The sequence below is a fragment of the Protopterus annectens genome, chromosome 10.part0, assembly GCF_019279795.1.
Source record: "Protopterus annectens isolate FY-2018-M chromosome 10.part0, PAN1.0, whole genome shotgun sequence".
In the NCBI taxonomy this organism is placed as follows: Eukaryota; Metazoa; Chordata; order Ceratodontiformes; family Protopteridae; genus Protopterus; species Protopterus annectens.
Window position 1 is genome coordinate 382,685,730 of NC_056744.1, and position 18,588 is coordinate 382,704,317.

The window sequence follows — 18,588 nt, forward strand, 5'->3', positions numbered from 1 at the left end:
CTTGTTCAGAGGAAAACAGTTTTTTTAGTACTTCATAAATAAGCACCTAGCCAGGCATGTCTAAGGGTCAGCTCCTAGTGTTTTCACCTGTCTACCTGATGAATCTGGGTATCTTGGGGCAATGCAGCAATAGCCTCATGTACACAGACAACCCTCTCCATCTACCACCCAACACTACAACCTGTGAGAGATGCACTTATATAGCCAAACTGGAAGCAAAGCTCTCTTCACCCAAGACTGGACTAGACAGTCAAGAGGAGAAGGTAAACACTTGCACCACACCACATTCATCACATAGTCCCCCAAAACCTACACCACCAAAACACACACATAGAAACATGAAACACACACCTACATTTGCGGAGGCTCTCAATAAAAATCTGCTCAAGAAACAGAGACCTCCAAAGCAGAAATGCAAGCAACCTCCACCCCTCCCAACACAACCTAAATAACACATAGCCCACAAACTCAGTGTGTGACTCAACCACAGTCCATAAGGAATTACAATGTACCCAAAACTCAAGTCATAGGTGACTCTACAGTCAGGCACATGGATGTTCCACTCACCAGACTAAACAAGGAGAATGTTACTGTCAGCTGCCTGTCGAGTGCCAGGATCCGTCACATAATGCATGCACTCAGGTCACTCCACAACAAGTACAAATATGACTCTGTCATTGTCCATGTTGGTGTGAATGACCCGAGACGTACCTCCCTGGACTACATGAAAAGAGACATGGAGGAGCTCTCCAATCTTGTAGCCCAGGCAGGTATGACCCTAACCCTGAGTAGCATCCTGCCATCACCCAGAATACCACCACACTACAAGGACAAAAATGATTGACTTCAACAATTGGTTAAGCTTCTGGTGTCATTCTAAGGGGATCCAGTATCTGTCTGCCTAGGATGACATGATCGACAGACCACAATGCTTTGCCAGAGATGGCCTGCACCTGTCACCCTTGGGATTCAGGATACTGGCTAAGGCTCTCGTCACCCCTATAGTGCCTTTTTAGACAAGGTTCAAATTTCAAATTCACCACCATAACAGGTACAAGCAAGCACAATCTGAGGGTAATGCTACTCAATACTAGAAGTCTAAACCTCAAAATGCATTCACTCGAGGCACTCCTTAAAATGGAGAACATCGACATCTGTGCAGTGACAGAGACATGGTTCAAGGCTCCAGAAAGCACCCCTGCATTACCAGGCTATAATTCATACCACACCTTTCGGCCACCTAACCTGGACCAAAACACTAAAGGCGGAGGCGTGTCCACATTCATTAAGGATTTCCACACCTCCAGGCTAGTTGCTCAGCATAATGCATCCAAGATTATCCAAGTGCAACTAACTCTGGGCAAGACCGCAATCCAAATTATAACTTGCTACAGATCCCCCACCATGCCCCAGGATTCCCACTCATTTCTTGATACACTGGAAAATATTAGGGTACAACTCAACATCCTAATAATGGGTGATTTCAACTACTCCACCATTAACTGGGAAAACTACTCATTTATCAACTCTTTTGATCAACGTTTTCTGGAATTCATAAATTCCAATGCCTTGGTTCAACTTATCCTCACCTCCACCAGGGGCAGCAATATCCTAGACCCGGTCATTATTAACATGGGCGACCAGTGTTCCACACCAGAGGTCAATTCCTCGTTGGTCAGATCCGACCACTAGCTAATCACCCTAGACATCCACATCCCGCCCCCACCCATTACGGAAGCCACAGTAAAATATTTCTCCAAAGCCAACTTCACGCTTCTTAAGACAGAAGTGGCAAACTTCACGACACTCATGCAGATGGACAATAGAGGTATGACTGCTGAATCCTACACAAATGCACTTTTATAAGCACTTACATGAGTGCATGGCTCGTGCTATCCCTAACAGAACCAAGATGCTATCCTCCAAAAAAAGAAAGCCAATCTGGTGTTCCCCTGCCATAAACTCTATAACAGAAGAAAAACTGTTGCAAAAAAGAGTAAAATCCTATGATTGGAGGAACTCTCTGGTCAGCCTCAGTGAGAAGCTGAGATCCCTCATAAAATCCTCCAAAGCTAGTTATGAAAACAAAATCGCCACTGATTCTAAAGACAACCACAAAGCATTCTATAGCTATGTCAAGAATCTCAATAGCAACACTCAGATCTGCTCTGAGTTACAGCACAATAGCACTAAATATACAGAACCAACTGATATTGCCAACATCCTGGCAGATAGGTTCATTGCTAACTTTACCCCCCTCTTACCTCTAAAGGGCCTATCTCTATACTGGAAGAATGCAAAGTTCCTGTAATCATGGCTGCACAGGTAAAAACCACACTCTCCAAAGCCAAGCACACAGCATCCATGGGACCTGACAACATCCCAGGCTGTGTTCTACGCAAACTGCAGAATGAACTGGCACCCCACCTAAACATCATGTTCAATCATAGCCTCACCTCAGGCTTTGTGCCCACTAAATGAAGCACAGTGATGGTTATCAAACTCCACAAAGTGGGAGCCACCACAGACCCCAAGAACTACCACCCCATTAGCCTAACGAGCCTGGTCTGCAAGGCCATGGAACGTATCATCATGGATCTTATACACAAAGACATTGGTAATCTCCAAACTCTGGACCCCACCCAGTTTGGGTTTGTAAAAGGCAGATCATGTCTCCTAAACCTGATACTTCTTTGAAGCAGTCACGAAAGGCGTAGACGAGGATAAGGTGGTTCACACAGCCTATCTAGATCTCACAAAGGCTTTTAACACCATCCCCCACTCTGGAATTATAGATAAACTCACTAAACTAGGTATAAATCCCTATGTCAAAAGATGGGCTGCCAACTGGCTCACTGACAGAACCCACACTGTGAAAGTAGCAGACTCCAAATCCAACTTCAGACCAGTGACAAGTGATGTACCACAGGGTTCAGTCCTAGGTCCTCTCCTGTTTGGTATCTACTTTTCTGAAGCACAGGCTAACAGAAGGTCTTTGGCTAATGAAGTTTGCAGATGACTGCAAACTAGGAGCCAATAAATCGAAACTACTAGCGATGTTGAAATCCTAAAAAAGGGCCTCACTGAGACAGATGCCTGGTGTGAAAGCCATGGCCTCAAGCTCAATGCCAAAAAGTGCATTGTCATCCCCTTTGGTAAAAACTCTGTACCCATGAGCTACCACATAGGTGGTAGTCTACTTAACACCGAAAGTGTGACAAGAGACCTTGGGACACAGGTGGACAGTAGTCTCTCCTTTGATAATTACATCGCCAAAGTAGTCAGGAAATCCTTCTACGTGGCACACCTCATCACAAAAGGTTTCTCATCCAGGAAAAAAAAAGAGGTCATTGTTCCCCTCTACTTGTTACTCATTAGACCCATTACAGAGCACAACACCCCTTTTGGTATGTACCTCACAAGACATCTGCAACAACTGGAAAGCCTACAGAAATACCTCACAAAGAGGATTGCTGGCCTGAAACGGATGCCCTATGCAGACCGTCTAAAAAACTCCAGGTTTACTCCGTCGCATATCGCCTACTCCGAGGCGATCTCTTCCTAACATACAAAGCTATGTCAAACCCAGAGCTTTTGGGCATGCTCCACGTAAAGAAATCCAATCCCTCTGAGCTACACGCTCTAGGGACCTAAACCTTGTCACCACAATAAACAGAACATGCTAGAGGGATAGATTCCTGTCCCAGAGACTTCCCATACTCTGGAACAAACTACCTATCTATATCAAAAAAAGCTCTTCATTAGCACTCTTCAAGAAAAATCTTGATGATTTGATGGGAAATTCACCCCGGGGATCACCTCTGTGGCTCTGCTTGACAGAGACACAGGAAAATAATTTTCTTGGGTGACGAAAGCCAGGGTACCTTTCTGGCTAGGTTTGTATAGGCCCTAGGGTCAACAGCCTAGTACCTACCTATGAACCTATGGGCAATGTCTCTATTCCCATGCCATTGCCAAACTTTGGAATGCACTCCCTCTCTCTCTCTTACTCAACTAGACTCTTTAAAAACATTTAAATTTCCACTAAAAGAACACTATCTCAATAACCTCGTTTGTTCTTGTAAGTCATATAATTAAACCACCTTAAATGTTTTGGCCACTATACACTACAAATACTTTTCACTAACCTAATATAGTTGCAATTTATGCTATCTGTCTTCGTATCCAATATCTCTTGCCTTCTTTATTTCTTTGGCTGAATAAACATAATTGATTAAACAGTATTCTTACCTATGAGACTATACAAACAGAATTACTAAAAATCTAACATACTGGGTTCATTTTCTTGTGCTGTATACCTCTATAATATGTATTTGTCTTGTAGATCTACTTCAATTTGTAATGTGCGAAAACTTTCTTGACTTTCAAAGTTAAGCTGATGTTATGTAAAAATTTCTGTGATTATATGGAGCTTTTCTCCCCGGGCGTCCACTGAAAATGGGTCATTGGCCCAGTGGACTTTCTCGGTTAACAAATTTCAATAAATAAATCCTTCATCAACTGAAGTTTACAAATATCTTCGCACGCAGACTGACATTAGACTCGTATGGTAAGCTAAAACTTTTTATGCTGATAACACTGAATCCTTGTCTTAATGTGGTCCAAATGCAAATGTCTCTGTCCCTTCTATTTGTCCTGTCTTTGTTCACTTTGACAGAAAAGCCTTCAATGCAATGACAATTAATTGAACATTCCAAACATGTACCACTGTCGTCTATGCTTTATATCCTGCATGAAGTATGCTCTCTGTTCTGCTCACTTCAAACAATGAGCAGTTAAAGAAGCTCTTCTCCGAGGGTCCACTCTATAACTGGACAATACCTTTAAGAGTTAGTCTAAAAGTAAAACAGATACATTAATTAAATCAATAGTAATACACTTAACATTATAATACTAGTAAAACATTAGGTCAACCTCATTACTTTGTTAACCTCTGCATCAAATCTATTCTATTTGCAAGTCCTCAAAATGTAGAAGACAAACAAACCAGCACACAGGTCTGGAGCAGATCCCACATAAGTATTATTCCTACCTTTGTTACATAAAATAAAAAACTGAAATGCGGCCTTGAAATGAACAATGAACCAAAAACTTGTTCCATCACAGCTGAAGTATTTGCAACTGAAGTTCTACTCTACCATGCCAATATTATGTGGGCAGTTTCTTAATTAAAAAAAAAAAAAGTAAAACTTTGTAAGCTTTTTAATAAAAATACCCCCATATAATTCTATTGCATCCCTTGGTGATGTCACTGGTAGGATAAAGTGGGGGTGTGTCCCTGGACTTTAATGGGACAGGCCTCGTACACATGCTGTGGCATGCCCACTAAAGTCTAAGGAAGCACCGCTCATCCCTTTGTTGACATCAGTGAGGGTGAAAGTTCAATTACACTGCATGACATCACTGAATTTTACACGGTTTTCATTTTAAACGTTATGCTGTACAACAGGAATAATGGGAAGGAAAATACAGCACATCACCAGCGGTACCACCTCTTAATGCTAAGTAAAAAAAATGCAATGTAACACTTTAAACGTCATTTATCTGAATACGGCCTGAAAACTACAAATAAAGTTAAGGTTGAAAAGCAAATTGTTCAAGGTAAACAATCCCAAAAAACTGTAAAAAAGGCTGGTTAAAATCCTGCAAAAAATGGACAAGACAAGCACAGATTCAGAGGAGGAAGAAGAACGACACAAGGTTTATACAATTTTGTGAATGGGTAACAAAAACGTGGATGTACAACAGTGGATGCGATATTCTACAACTTTAGAAAGGCCTTAGGCACAGTTCTACAAATTAATGGATGATAAAGAAAATAAGATAGTTAAGTGACAGAAGTGGGCAGTAACCAATGGATTATTAGCACTGGGATGCTCTATATATTGGGTATCATATCACCTAGGGGACTAATATACAGCAAGATTTCACCTGAAGATGACATCAAGTCAGGGGTAACAGTGAAGAATGAAAGAAACAGTTGGAGAAGTGAACCTTCTGAAAGTGCTGGAAGGAGCAGAAAAAAGGCAGGCTAGCTGTGATGCACTTAAGTACAAAATTGTGCACTTCAGTTATAATAATCCTAAAGTACATGTGGGAATGTGTTGCCAGCATAGATAAGGACCAAAAGACTTACGACACCTACACTGAATCTCCAAAAACAAACTCAAAATGAAGTGTCTGGAAGAAGCAAAATGAAGGGATATAGAACAGCAGACAAAATCCAAGTATACTGAAGTGATACTTATATCTACCCTTGATGCAGTGACATCTAGTCACAACTCTACTTCGCATTGCTTTGGCAAGGCTGCATCTGGAACAAAACAATGAGTTTTGAAGACCATTTGGAGAAAAAAATAATACTGCTGGAGATGGTACAAAAGAAATGTTGTGGAATTAAGTGGAATGAATCATATGTGCAGAGAAGTTACACAGGCTATAACCAGTGGCGGCTGGTGACTTCAAATTAAAGGGGGGCTGCAGGAGACAGCTGAATGGGTGGGGCAATGGGAAGGGGTGTGACCATCTAGAAAGGGGTGGAGCTATGCTCTAAACCACAACAACTGTAACTTTAATTAAATATGCTGCCCTGGGTGCCAAACTGTCATTACGAGAGTCTAACCAAGACAAAATGAAGTATAGAAGAAAAAATATTTCAATGCATTGACTACATGACAACTTACGTAATATCTAGATGAAAACACAATGGTTGTGAGGCATGAAAAATAAATTGCTTTTTAAATACATTACTGGAACGCCAGTCAAAATCAAGTATAAAAAAAAACAAGCAACACTCAGCTCAAACCTCTTCTGCTTGCACTGCAGTTCTAATTATAATTTATATTCAGCTTTACAAAATAACCAAGTAACATGCTGAAAGTAGCAATCTCTGTGATACCCCCACTTGTAAAAATGTTTCTTATCCAAAAAAGACCTGCTGCCTGACAACAACTACTTGTTTCACCGAGAACACATGATCAAAGTAAAAAATGAACAGCGAACAAGAAACAAGCTCAAGATAAATTGCTTAAAGGATTACTGCACAGGTTATGGACCACAAATGATAGATTGGCATTCTGTTTAGTTTACGGGTAAAGCCTGCAAAGATGACTGCAAGACTCCAACAAATGTAATGAGCTTCTGAAAATACTGTAATCCTGTCCTTTATTACAAATACTGTCATATGCATTTCAATACCCAAGACTTATATGTTATCTAGTTATGTAAATATTCTCTGTATGGCAACAATGAAAAGGCTTTCAATGTTGGTAATTCTTTAACAGTATGGTTATTAAAGCTTACTTGCATCTTACAATCTCCGACAAGCTTACCTGATGGCCATTAAAGCATTGCTACTTTAATACAGAGCAACAGGGCACTGCAACAGCATGCATTTTCTGAATAATAATAAGCATAAATCAACAGTATAAAAATATGACAGAAAACCAGAACATTGTGCAAAATCAAGGACAGATGAAAAGCCACGGTCGTACTTGTGGTCTACCTTGGATGGGGGAATACTCTGCACACTTACACTGCATAAACACTCCTTGCCTTGCTTGGACACATCCAGAGCCACTACAATGGGGAGTGAGGTGCAACAAGTAGGTCACAGTTTGTAATGTCTCTGGCTGACGGTGATGGCTCTGACACTCATACCTCTCAACCTCAGAGCAAGAAATCTGGGCAAAGCCATACATAGAAGTGGGGGACAGGGCCAAAAATAAAGACACTTTTTAAATATTGCTCTTATAAACTTATAAATATAATAGAATAGTAGGAGGTCTTGCATTAGTATGAATTTCTGAAGGGTATGAAATCTGAAATTCAAATGTCTGCCATTATTTTCTAACTTAAATCTTTAATGATTTGCTACTAATTTGCCAGAAAACCACAATTTTTATGAAAAACAGACAAAAAATGTTATGCAAAAATATAAAATTGCCACACAATACAGCTCGGAACCTGTCAAAGAAGGGACATCTTTTTATAATTAGGACTGTTAACTTGAGCAGCCGACAAAATAAGAACATCTACATGCATTTCTGAAATAAAAGTAATCTATAACTCTGATCATTACCATTATTTATAATTATAAACCCTCCATGTTTTCTTCCAAAATTGCCATTTTGCAGAGGGATTATTAGGGGGAGAGCAACATTTTGAGACAAAAGTGGGGACAGTTGAGAGGTTTGGATATTCCTAATTCTATAAAGCGATTTGCACGTACCTCTCAACCTCTTAATGCAGGATATCTGGACAAGGCCAAATATATTGGAGGAACATACAAACAGTATTAAAAATTGCTCTTGTATAAACTTAAGACAGTTGATAGAATAACAGGTCTTGCTTTAGCATGCATTTTTCTGAAGGTTATGACGTCTGAAACTCAATGTCTGTCATTATTTAGTGACTTCATTCCTAAATGATTTGGCAGAAAACCACAAATTTTATGAGGAACAAACCAAAAATAAGAAGCAAAAATCTATTCATTCTGTAAAATTCTGGACAGCTGAGAACTATAGTTCAGCTGGGGCTGTCTGACTTTGCTGCCCTTCCCCCCTCACAAAATCACGGTCAAATGGAGCGTCCCCCCTGCAGCCATTCCAATGTCCCATTCCTTGGTTATTTCGCCCCATTTGCCATAAACACTGTAATGTGCATACTGCTTTACTTCTGTGATATGGATTTCATTTGAAAGTTTTATTTTACATTTTACAGCATAAACCCAAATAGATATCTGCTAAACAAAGCAATGCAGTCTCACAATGAAAATAGACTTAGCAGTAAAACTTCTCTGCCCTTGAAACTCACATTCATTGAAACAGCACTGAAACCCACACTCAAAGAAAATACATTTTGCCAGTGGCAGATACAAATTAAATTTGGGCTGTTTTCAAATCATAGGCTCTAACACAAAACATACACATGCTCTTTGATACACCTTCCTGACTATATTAAATTATATTCCCTGTACAATACAGTACAGTTGTTAGAGGGCATTTTAAATGTATTGCTTTGAACATTTTTCCAGTAAACAATGAAACAAAATGCATGCACCAATAATGAGAAAACTGCCCAATTCAGAACATTTCCATCATAAAAGTCTACTCAAACTTCTACAGTCCACCAGTATCAGTAAATATGCATAATCTCTGAAGAAGTAAAAGTCATCTAAATAATTCCACATTAAAGAAATCTGTTAACTAATGAAGAGGTCACTGCTAGCAAACAACTTTACATGTCATTGTTTCATCTACAAATAAAGTGCCTGTTGCCCCTGAGGAATAAATTGCCTATGTTACATTAAAAAAAAAAAATGATAAGCTAGTAATATCACAATAGGGAATGGATGGCAAACTGATAACAGGTTCATAGTTACTAGGTATCTTTGCCAAAGAGGACTGCAGCATCCATCCCCTTTACAACAGAGTACAGTATCAGCAATGCATCTACCTACTGTGGGAGTAGAACCCACAGCCTTCTGCATCAAAAGCAAGTACACTACCTGTTGTGCTATTAATAAGGCAAGCAGACTCACCATAAGCAACACTAAACTTTTTTCCCCTGCAGCTCTCAGCTCCTTGTAAAATCTACTCAACACTCAGCTGTATCTCTGAACTTTGCAGCACAATAAATCTGGAAAAAGCCAAAATTTATTTGGGGGTGGACAAAAGCCCAAAAACCAAGGACACACTTTAAACATTGCTTGTATAATGTTGGAAAGTTGCTAGAATAAAATGCTGTGTTACCACCATACATTTCACTGCCAAGTATTGAACCCAGGACCCTGTGCAAAACAGTCAGAGAAACATACCACTATGCCAAAATCATCTACTTTATGAAAGAAGGGAAGATTGAAACTTAAATGGCTATCATTTAGTGAATTCAGTTCTCACCATAGCTGTCAATATCTTAGCGTAAAACACTTGAACAAAGCCAATAATGTGGGAATACAGCCCCCAAACATATTCAGTGAGTTCAGTTATCATCACACCTCTTAACCTTGGCACAAAAAACCTGAACAAAGCCAATAATGGGGGGATACAGTACAAATAATAGGGACAGATATCCATTGAGGACATCAGAGCAAACCCACACAAACACAGGGAGAACATGCAGTCTCCACACAGAAGACACCCCAGTCAAAAATCAAACCAGACAACCTGTAGCTGTCAGGCAACAATGCTACCACTGTACCACTGCACTACTGCTGTATTAAGTAACAAAAATACAGAAACCACAGATTTTATGAGGAACAGAACAGAACAGAACAAATATGAGGCAAAAATCTGCAAATGTTTTACAAATGGTGGTAGGTAGGGAATTCAGGCTTTTGTCACTTGGGCCCAAGGTACAGGGTTCAAGCCTTATTCTCTACCCACCAACATGTAGAATCTGGGGCATTTTACTCTCTACCCACCAGCATGTAGCAACTGGGGCATTTTACACACACTCTGTCTCTCTGCAGATTCTGTCCTCCTCTATAAACACCCTACCTGTCTCTGTCCTCCATAATGGCCCGTACACACCCTACCTGCAGATTCTGTCTCTGTACTCTGCCACAGCCTAGCTAAGTCCTCCGTAGCGATCCTGCAGCCCGATCACCTGTCCTCCATAATGGCCCATGCATGCTGTTAGGTCTCCCGTGAGACATGAGGAGGCTCCTGCTGTTGGGTCCCTGTGAGATGCATGGAGGCTGGAGCCTCCAGTCTGCGGCCGATGCAGTCCGGTGACCTCCTGATCTGTGTGGTCGTCACTGCATAGACCTCTGGGCTGGAAGGGCAGAGTTTCCTGCCATCCCTATCCGGACTGCCTAACAGAGTTGTATGGAGTTCAGGAATGAGCACGCATGCGTACGTGGTGTTTTGGTCTGCCTAACACAGCAGTCAGGAACTAAGCACACATGCGTGGAGTCCAGGACTACTTGTGAAATGTTTTTTAATTTTATTTTTTATGTTCTACAGTGGGGGGAAATTATTTTATTCATTTTGCAGGTGGGGGGCTGCTGCAGTCCTACAGCACGAGCCGGCGAGCCACCCCTGGCTATAACTCCTCACTAGGGACAAAAAAGAAGGAAACATAATACCAAAATGTAAAATGGAAAATAATAAATGAATTAAATGTCAGTAGAGAGTACAAAGCAGAGATGAAGGCACAGGGAGCGGATACAACTAGATTTAGAATGGATTTAACAAAATGTTATTACACTGAAAGAGTGGTAGGAAAAAGTGACACAACAGAGAACAAGGTTTTAACGTGTACCTCATGCCTGTGTACAGCTTCCTGTTTCAAGGAATAAAAGAGGAATTCATATGGTGGAAATGGGAGGGGGGGCAACATATGGACAAATTATAGTCTCATTACAGTCTGTTAGTTGCTTGATTTTGGCGTAACACTTGAATTTTAAAATGCAACTACAGTTGTTTCTTTGTTGGATGCAGAAATGCCTTCCGATAACTCTTCTGACAGTACATACTTATTCATTCATTCAGTAAGCAGGGAGGTGTTCTGGTCCACACAGCCATTTTCAACCACAACCATTGCATACAACAAACAAGTACAGAACTCAAACAAACAGCTGTATAGCAGGCAGGCAGTGTCAGCAGAACAAAAATATTAATCAATACATAAATAATGTAGACATGCAAAACTAACAGACTCAGATAGATTAGTACTAGGATAACTGCTCTTGTGAGACATTTCATACCCCATGTGAGAATCAAACCCTGTACTTCAGGTTTGTAAGGTAAACACCTTAACCATTATGCCAACCTCCCACCCCACCACAGTGCTTCTGAACAGTCAGTACAGACTTAGGGTTTCTAAAACACTGTAAAATAACATTCTGAGACATAGAAGAGGACATTTCCAAGTGGAGACATATGAGATGAGGTCGTACATCAGTGTACGCTAATTAGGCACAATACAGTAGTACATAATCATCCCAGAGTTGGCATTTACTCGCCACCAGCATTCAGAGGCAGCTGACATTTACCAAAAACATATTTGGGCTTGTTGCCTTTAACTTACAACGACAAGTTCAATTAAGACCTTCCCTCTAATCCACTCCGAACTCACTTCCCAAATACAACAAATGACATCCAGAAACAATAAAGTAAACAAATACAGATACAAGTGAAAAAAATGCTTCTTGTCTAGCATAAAGTACGTTAAATTGCTAAATGGCACACACAAATGCAATACTGCAATCTCACCTACTCACTGAACACCGTAAGAAAAATAAACAGTTCCTACATTCTAGTACAGATTATATAATGGATAAAAAAATCATTATAACAGCACCAAGTGTCTGTCAGTAACTTTGGGTAGGATTTACATACAAACATTGTCGCTGGACCGCTATGGATTTGCCCTCACAAATAAAGAGTTCTCTAAGAGGGTAAACCCAGATGATAGAGAAGTGTTGCGTAATGCTATGCTATAGTCCTGGGATGTTCTAAAAACCTATTAAGTGTGTATATAAACAGTAACATTCCTGCAAACAGAAGTTGGCCACAAAACAAAGGAATTTTCCATGGTAAATAATCCCAGCACAAGAAGCAATGAATGCATAAACAAGAAAAAAAAAAAAAAACAAAAGAAAAGGTACAAAAAATACAGCTACCAATGGAAAGAAACCAACATTTTACTTTTTTCAAATAAAAAAGTTACGAACGGGTGTCAGATAAAGGTTTTTCATAATAACCACAGTTAACTGTAGTAAACAAAATGCAAAACGCATAATCACCTCATTTCATTCAAGAGCATAACAATGACAAATACCAAGCGAAAAGTGAAAGTTTGCTACATCATAGCATTTGTAAGGCAATCCATCCACAGAACACGAAGACATCAAGTAAATGGTAAGGTGCATTATTATACATTTGTAAGTAATAACGCATGCATGCAGACAACGGTAAGGTGCATTTACACACATGTAAGTAATAACGCATGCATGCAGACAATGGTAAGGTGCATTATTACACACGTATGTAATAACGCATGCATGCAGACAACGGTAAGGTGCATTATTACACACATGTACGTAATAACGCATGCAGGCAACGGTAAGGTGCATTACTACACACATGTACATAATAACGCATGCATGCAGCCAATTGTAAGGTGCATTTTTACACACATGTAATAGCTCATGCATGCAGACAACGGTAAGGTGCATTATTACACACATGTAAGTAATAGCGCATGCATGCAGACAACGGTAAGGTGCATTATTACACACATGTAAGTAATAGCGCATGCATGCAGACAACGGTAAGGTGCATTATTACACACATGTAAGTAATAAAGCATGCATGCAGACATGTGACAATGTCAGAAATCCGTGGTTTTAAACGAATCATAGCCATTCTAAATGTTACTATTTTAAAAGTAAGGCACTAGTACCAGCGATGAATGATTACAACTCCATCTTGTTAGATAAACCTGCAATTAATCTGTTTGATGGTTGTTTATGTAGCCCATGTCTAAAAGAGAGGCAATCAGAAGTTGTTCAAACAGACTACACTACTCACTGATGGACTTGGAGCTAGCAAGTTTTGCAAGTACACACTTCAGACAAGGCAAGTGGCATATGTCATTCAAAAAGGTTTGTACTAAAATTAAAAGGAAAACTAGGATGGAGATCTGTCCTACAAGATCACTTGTAGTTAAAGCTGGGAGCACTTGGGGATACTATGACAAAGAGAGTTTGCAACAGTTTAGACTTTGGGAGATTTCTTTGTGATGCAATTGATGTGATGTGTGCGAACATATAGTGTTTTTTTTTTCTACACGCCATGCTACCAAAGCGACGAGATTTGCTTGAGCAGTCTCAGACAGCGACATGCTGCAAAGGCCTGCCAGTGCTCGGGCAAAGGATTGGGAACCAATTTAAAAGAGTAGTGAATTGCTCAGATATATTCCAGAAGTCTGTAAAAGCACATGTAATTAACCCCACATTACCACTAAAAAAGCTAAGATCTGAGCATAAGCTCATTAAGCAGTATATTTCAAGTGTCATACAGCTTTATTAAAGAAAATGCCAGTTTCTATACTTTCTCTACCAGAGGATCTTCTGCCTCTGAAAGTGGATATGCTGTATTACAGACAGAAACTGATGTACTTTATTCAAAGAATAAAACAAGCCTGACACTGAAATAAAATGCAATTCAAATGACCTAACTTACTCTAATCTTCTCAAAGTAACCCCCCCTACTAACTTGTGCCCCCCCCCCCCCCCCATGCAGAAGCCCATGATACTCAGGATCTAAATGGTTTGGGGTGTGTGGCTAGGCTTGTAAAGGCCCTAGTGGTCATTAACGTAGTAACAACCTATGACCCTTTAATAATTCAAGTGCAGATTAAACACACTTACAGTATGTTAAGGTCATTATGCTACACCTGCTGGTTTCTAATTCATACTGAGATGTCTTACAGATTAGCACAATGATACAGGATGGCAGACTTTGCAAATTTGACTGATTTGATCCATTTTACAGTAATGTTCAATTTATTTGATCTGATTTACAGTTAATGTAGGAATTTGATGTAAGGCATGCTATTCAAATATCTTGTATTTTTAACATGAGGCAAAAAATGTGGTTTTGTTTCGCAAATAAATGAACAGAACCATGTGTCAACTGATTGCTTTTGAAAGGCTCGTTTCTTTGCGAGTCTCTGGTGTCTGGTGCTAGTCCTGAACTGCTTACTTTAGAGAGGCCCTCAAAATAGCTTTATAAGAAAAAGATAGAGGGTATAGCTGACTGCTGTCCCTAAACAGAGCACTAAATGCCCCCATCTAATCCTAACTGCTTTTCAGTGTGCCCCTCACTTGGTATTTACTTATCAGGTCAGTGATAAAACTTCACGTAGAAACCTACTCAAGTAAAAAAAAAAAAAAAAAAAGGTGACTACAGATAAACAGCAAAAAGATGGAAAGGTGTGGCATCAAAGAAATTCACAAAAGGAGTAGTACAGTCTGCAGGGGGGTGGGATGTACTCAGGATGGGGAGACGTTGTTTAACTCCAGGATCTTTGGGGGGTTATAGGATAAGGGGTCTGCTGAAAAAGGAAAAAAACATTATGACAGAGTACAGGAACTAGAAATAGTAGCAGGCTGGCTGATTGTGTGAGAAACACACACACACACACACACATATATATATATATATATATATATATATATATATATAATTACAGATTAGTGTGCATTCTACATAAATTTCTGTTATGCTTTGCTAGAAGGACACAAGAAGGAAAGCAAGGGAAGGATGGTGGGGGTACCGGGTATCATGCTGAGGCACAGGTAGGGCAGGAGAAGGACAGTGGTAAGAAGCAAAAAAACAAGAGGGTGGAACCTGAGAGGGAACTGGCTGCCCTCAGGCTGGATGACTTCTCAAAGCCCTCAGCCATCTGGCCAGTATGCTAGCAGACCTCTCAATGTAGACTTTCGTTAGATGGTGCCTAAGAACGGGAAGAGCATAGCCATCTTGTATGGAGGAAGCAAAAGCAATGAACTATAAACTTATTAGCCTAAGTACTAGCAGGGGAAGTCATGGGGAGAATTCTGACTCAAAGGTGGGTAAGGTTTTTACAGGACAACAATTTCTAGGGCAGCAACCTACATGGGTTCATAACCAGAAGCAGCTGTCAGTCGATCCTGACCCCGTTTTATGACTGCGTTTCAAGAGACATGACAGAAGTGTAACAGCAGTTGTGCTGTACCTGAACTTTGTCAAGGCTTTTAACTTGGGAGTCTGGTTGGAAAATGGGGGAGGGCGAGGTTAGGGATAAGACCAACACTGAGGCACTGAAGGCTGTGATGAAAAGGCATCAAAAATTAGGAAAGTGGCTACAGCAGTACTATATGAGGTCTTGTGCTAGGTCCATTACTTGGTCCATCACTCTGTCTTGTCTCAGTCATAGTTGAGCAAGGTCAATCTCTTGGTTGATGAAATAAAGAAAAAGGCAGCAGTGCAGGATGGGAAGAGAGTCTACCGAAGGTTCTGTAGAAGCTAAACAGTACTGTGTGCAGTTCTGAAGGCCACTCACAGGACAAGCTGCTAGAAGACACCAAGGGAAAAGCCACCAGAAATTTCAAAGGGATGGAAGGGAAGGGATATGACCAGAGGAGAGAGGATCTACAGAGCATCTCACATGACACTGGAACAGATCACTGGTTCAGCAGACATGAAGGGGTCATCTTCAACAGGAAGGACATAGGAAGAAACCGAGTATTCCCTTAATTACTGTAAGTACGTCTTCACAGAAAGGCTTGGACACCTGTGGACTGGACTACTGGAATATGAGGTGGAAAGGAGTTCAAAGAAGAAATGAGTGCATGAGGCAAAAGAAGAAAGGGGTAAGGGGGAGGCAGGAATGGAAGGGAAGCAGAATGTTACATGCATTTACAGACATTATATCTGACGGCAGAAGAAGAGAATAAGATAAAGTAAACTGACCCATTCTGCTAACAATACCACTGCTGTGACTTCTTTCTCATCCTACAACCTACTTCATCTCACTAACAGGCCACTGTACCACATAAATCTGACTTGGTACTTGAAATCTAATTTGCCAACACTGGAGTCATCAATGCCCAACACAGCAACAATTAAGTGTCAGCAAAATAAAATAAATAAGGAAGACAACAGTTTCTTAAATGGGCCAAGTTCCCCAACACTCAAACACATGTTGAGAACTCCAGTACTTGAACCCACAGATTTAATTTTTTATAACCACATCTTCCTCAGTGTTACTATGCTGAAAAAAAAGTGTTGCAAGCAATGCAAAATCTGCAAACGGATACACAGCAGACAAGACTTGCTGCACATATGAGAAGGAAACAAACTTTTTTATAGTCATTTCAGAGTTTTGAAAATATAACACATATATGAATTAAAAGAAAAAAACATAAACTGACTGTATCACATACGTGACCCAGACAGGCCCACAGCATTTCTAAAAAGCATGTGCTGTCTGAAAGTGAGTTACACTTTCCATTTTATAAATAGCTTTTACAATCCAATTCCACTGTGATATCATGGAGTGACTAGAACTGAAAATGTTGATCTGCAGCTACTTTTTCTAGTCTGTAAGGGCCATACCACTCAACCTCTTAGCACAAGAAATCTAGACAAAGGCAAAAATAATGGGTGCACGAAGGCCCAAGAGGGACAGATTTTAAATATTGCTCATATAAACTTAAAAAGTCATTAGAATAATAGGTTTTGCATTGGCGTGCATTTTCTGAAGGATATAAAGTCTGAAACTCAAATGTTTGACATTAACGACTTCAAAGTTTTCTCTGATTTTTTTTTTTAGAAAACCACAAATTGTAAGATGAACAGACCAAAAATTTGGGCATTGTGTTAAAATCTGGAAGGTGTACAGGTATACAAGGGCTCTTCTTAGTGTCCTGAACAGACTTAAAAATGAATCAATGAAAGTCCACAGGATAATACATTTAATAAAGTTGCAAATTATATGGATTAAAACATATTTACTTGCATTTTATTTAACTAAATAAATACGTTAATAAATTATTAAGAAGATCACAGCGTAACTCTGACAAGATGATATGGTGGGCAGCCTTATTACTAGTTTGTGTTAATACATAAAGTATAAGAGATTCACTGTATTAACCCCACTTGTGCAATTATTAAAGCAATGCAATTAACCCCACTGATGCAATAAAGCAAATTAACCATCTGCAAATGCAGTTTCAAATGAAATCAGCTGTACTGCTGGACAGAGAAACATCTGCAAATAGTACAAGACTTCCCTGCTCAGAGGCTGCCAAATATGAGAGAATGTATTGTTCCTTGGTTTCACACCCTTTTTCCAGCAGCTACTTGCTTAAATATTTTTAATTTTCAGCTACTCTTGAAAATGTTTGAAAGCATATAACCTGGTTTCTTTACAACTGCTTTAACTACTAGGACATGACAGTTACCTGCTGTTTCATAGTAAATCCATTTCCAATAAAACTGCACAATGTTATATTACACAACTCCCTTGCTCAGTCACTTTGTGTCGCAATTTAATGGCAATAAAAGACCACCAGAAACCAAAAAACAAGGCAATTAAATTCTGGGGCAAAGCCTTCATTTTCAGAGATATACATCCAATTAGGTAAGAAACTAGACCTGCTGTGTTAATTTACTACCTCCTCAATTCATTCTAACATAAGGGCACAGCTTGCAGAAAGTATTTATATCAGAGTCCCACATGGTTCACCAAATGACAGACATCAGCCAGAAAACAAAGATCCAAATTTTATGTAGAGCTTAATAAATTAATTAATCTGGGTTTATTCAACCCACTACACACCAATTGCTTAGCAACCTTAACTACAGTACAACTCCTACCTTATTAAATGGGTAGCTCTGCTCCCAGACTGCACTGGGATACAACTATCTGATCTGTACTCATGGGTGTAGCCAGGTATACGTACACCACATCATACGCTTTTAAAAATCTGTTTTTGTGCAGCGAGATGTCCTATAATTCACACTTAAAAACTGCATAATTACATTTATCATGGATTATGGCTATATATTT

At 39.8% G+C, this 18,588-nt stretch overlaps 1 protein-coding gene across 2 annotated transcripts in view; it reads right to left on the reverse strand.

Annotated features, from left to right (window-relative positions):
* CCHR10.PART0H1orf21 (chromosome chr10.part0 C1orf21 homolog) overlaps nt 1–18,588 on the reverse strand; it is a 1,277,964-nt gene that overhangs the window by 901,929 nt on the left and 357,447 nt on the right. The gene's annotated exons all lie outside the window — the stretch shown is intronic.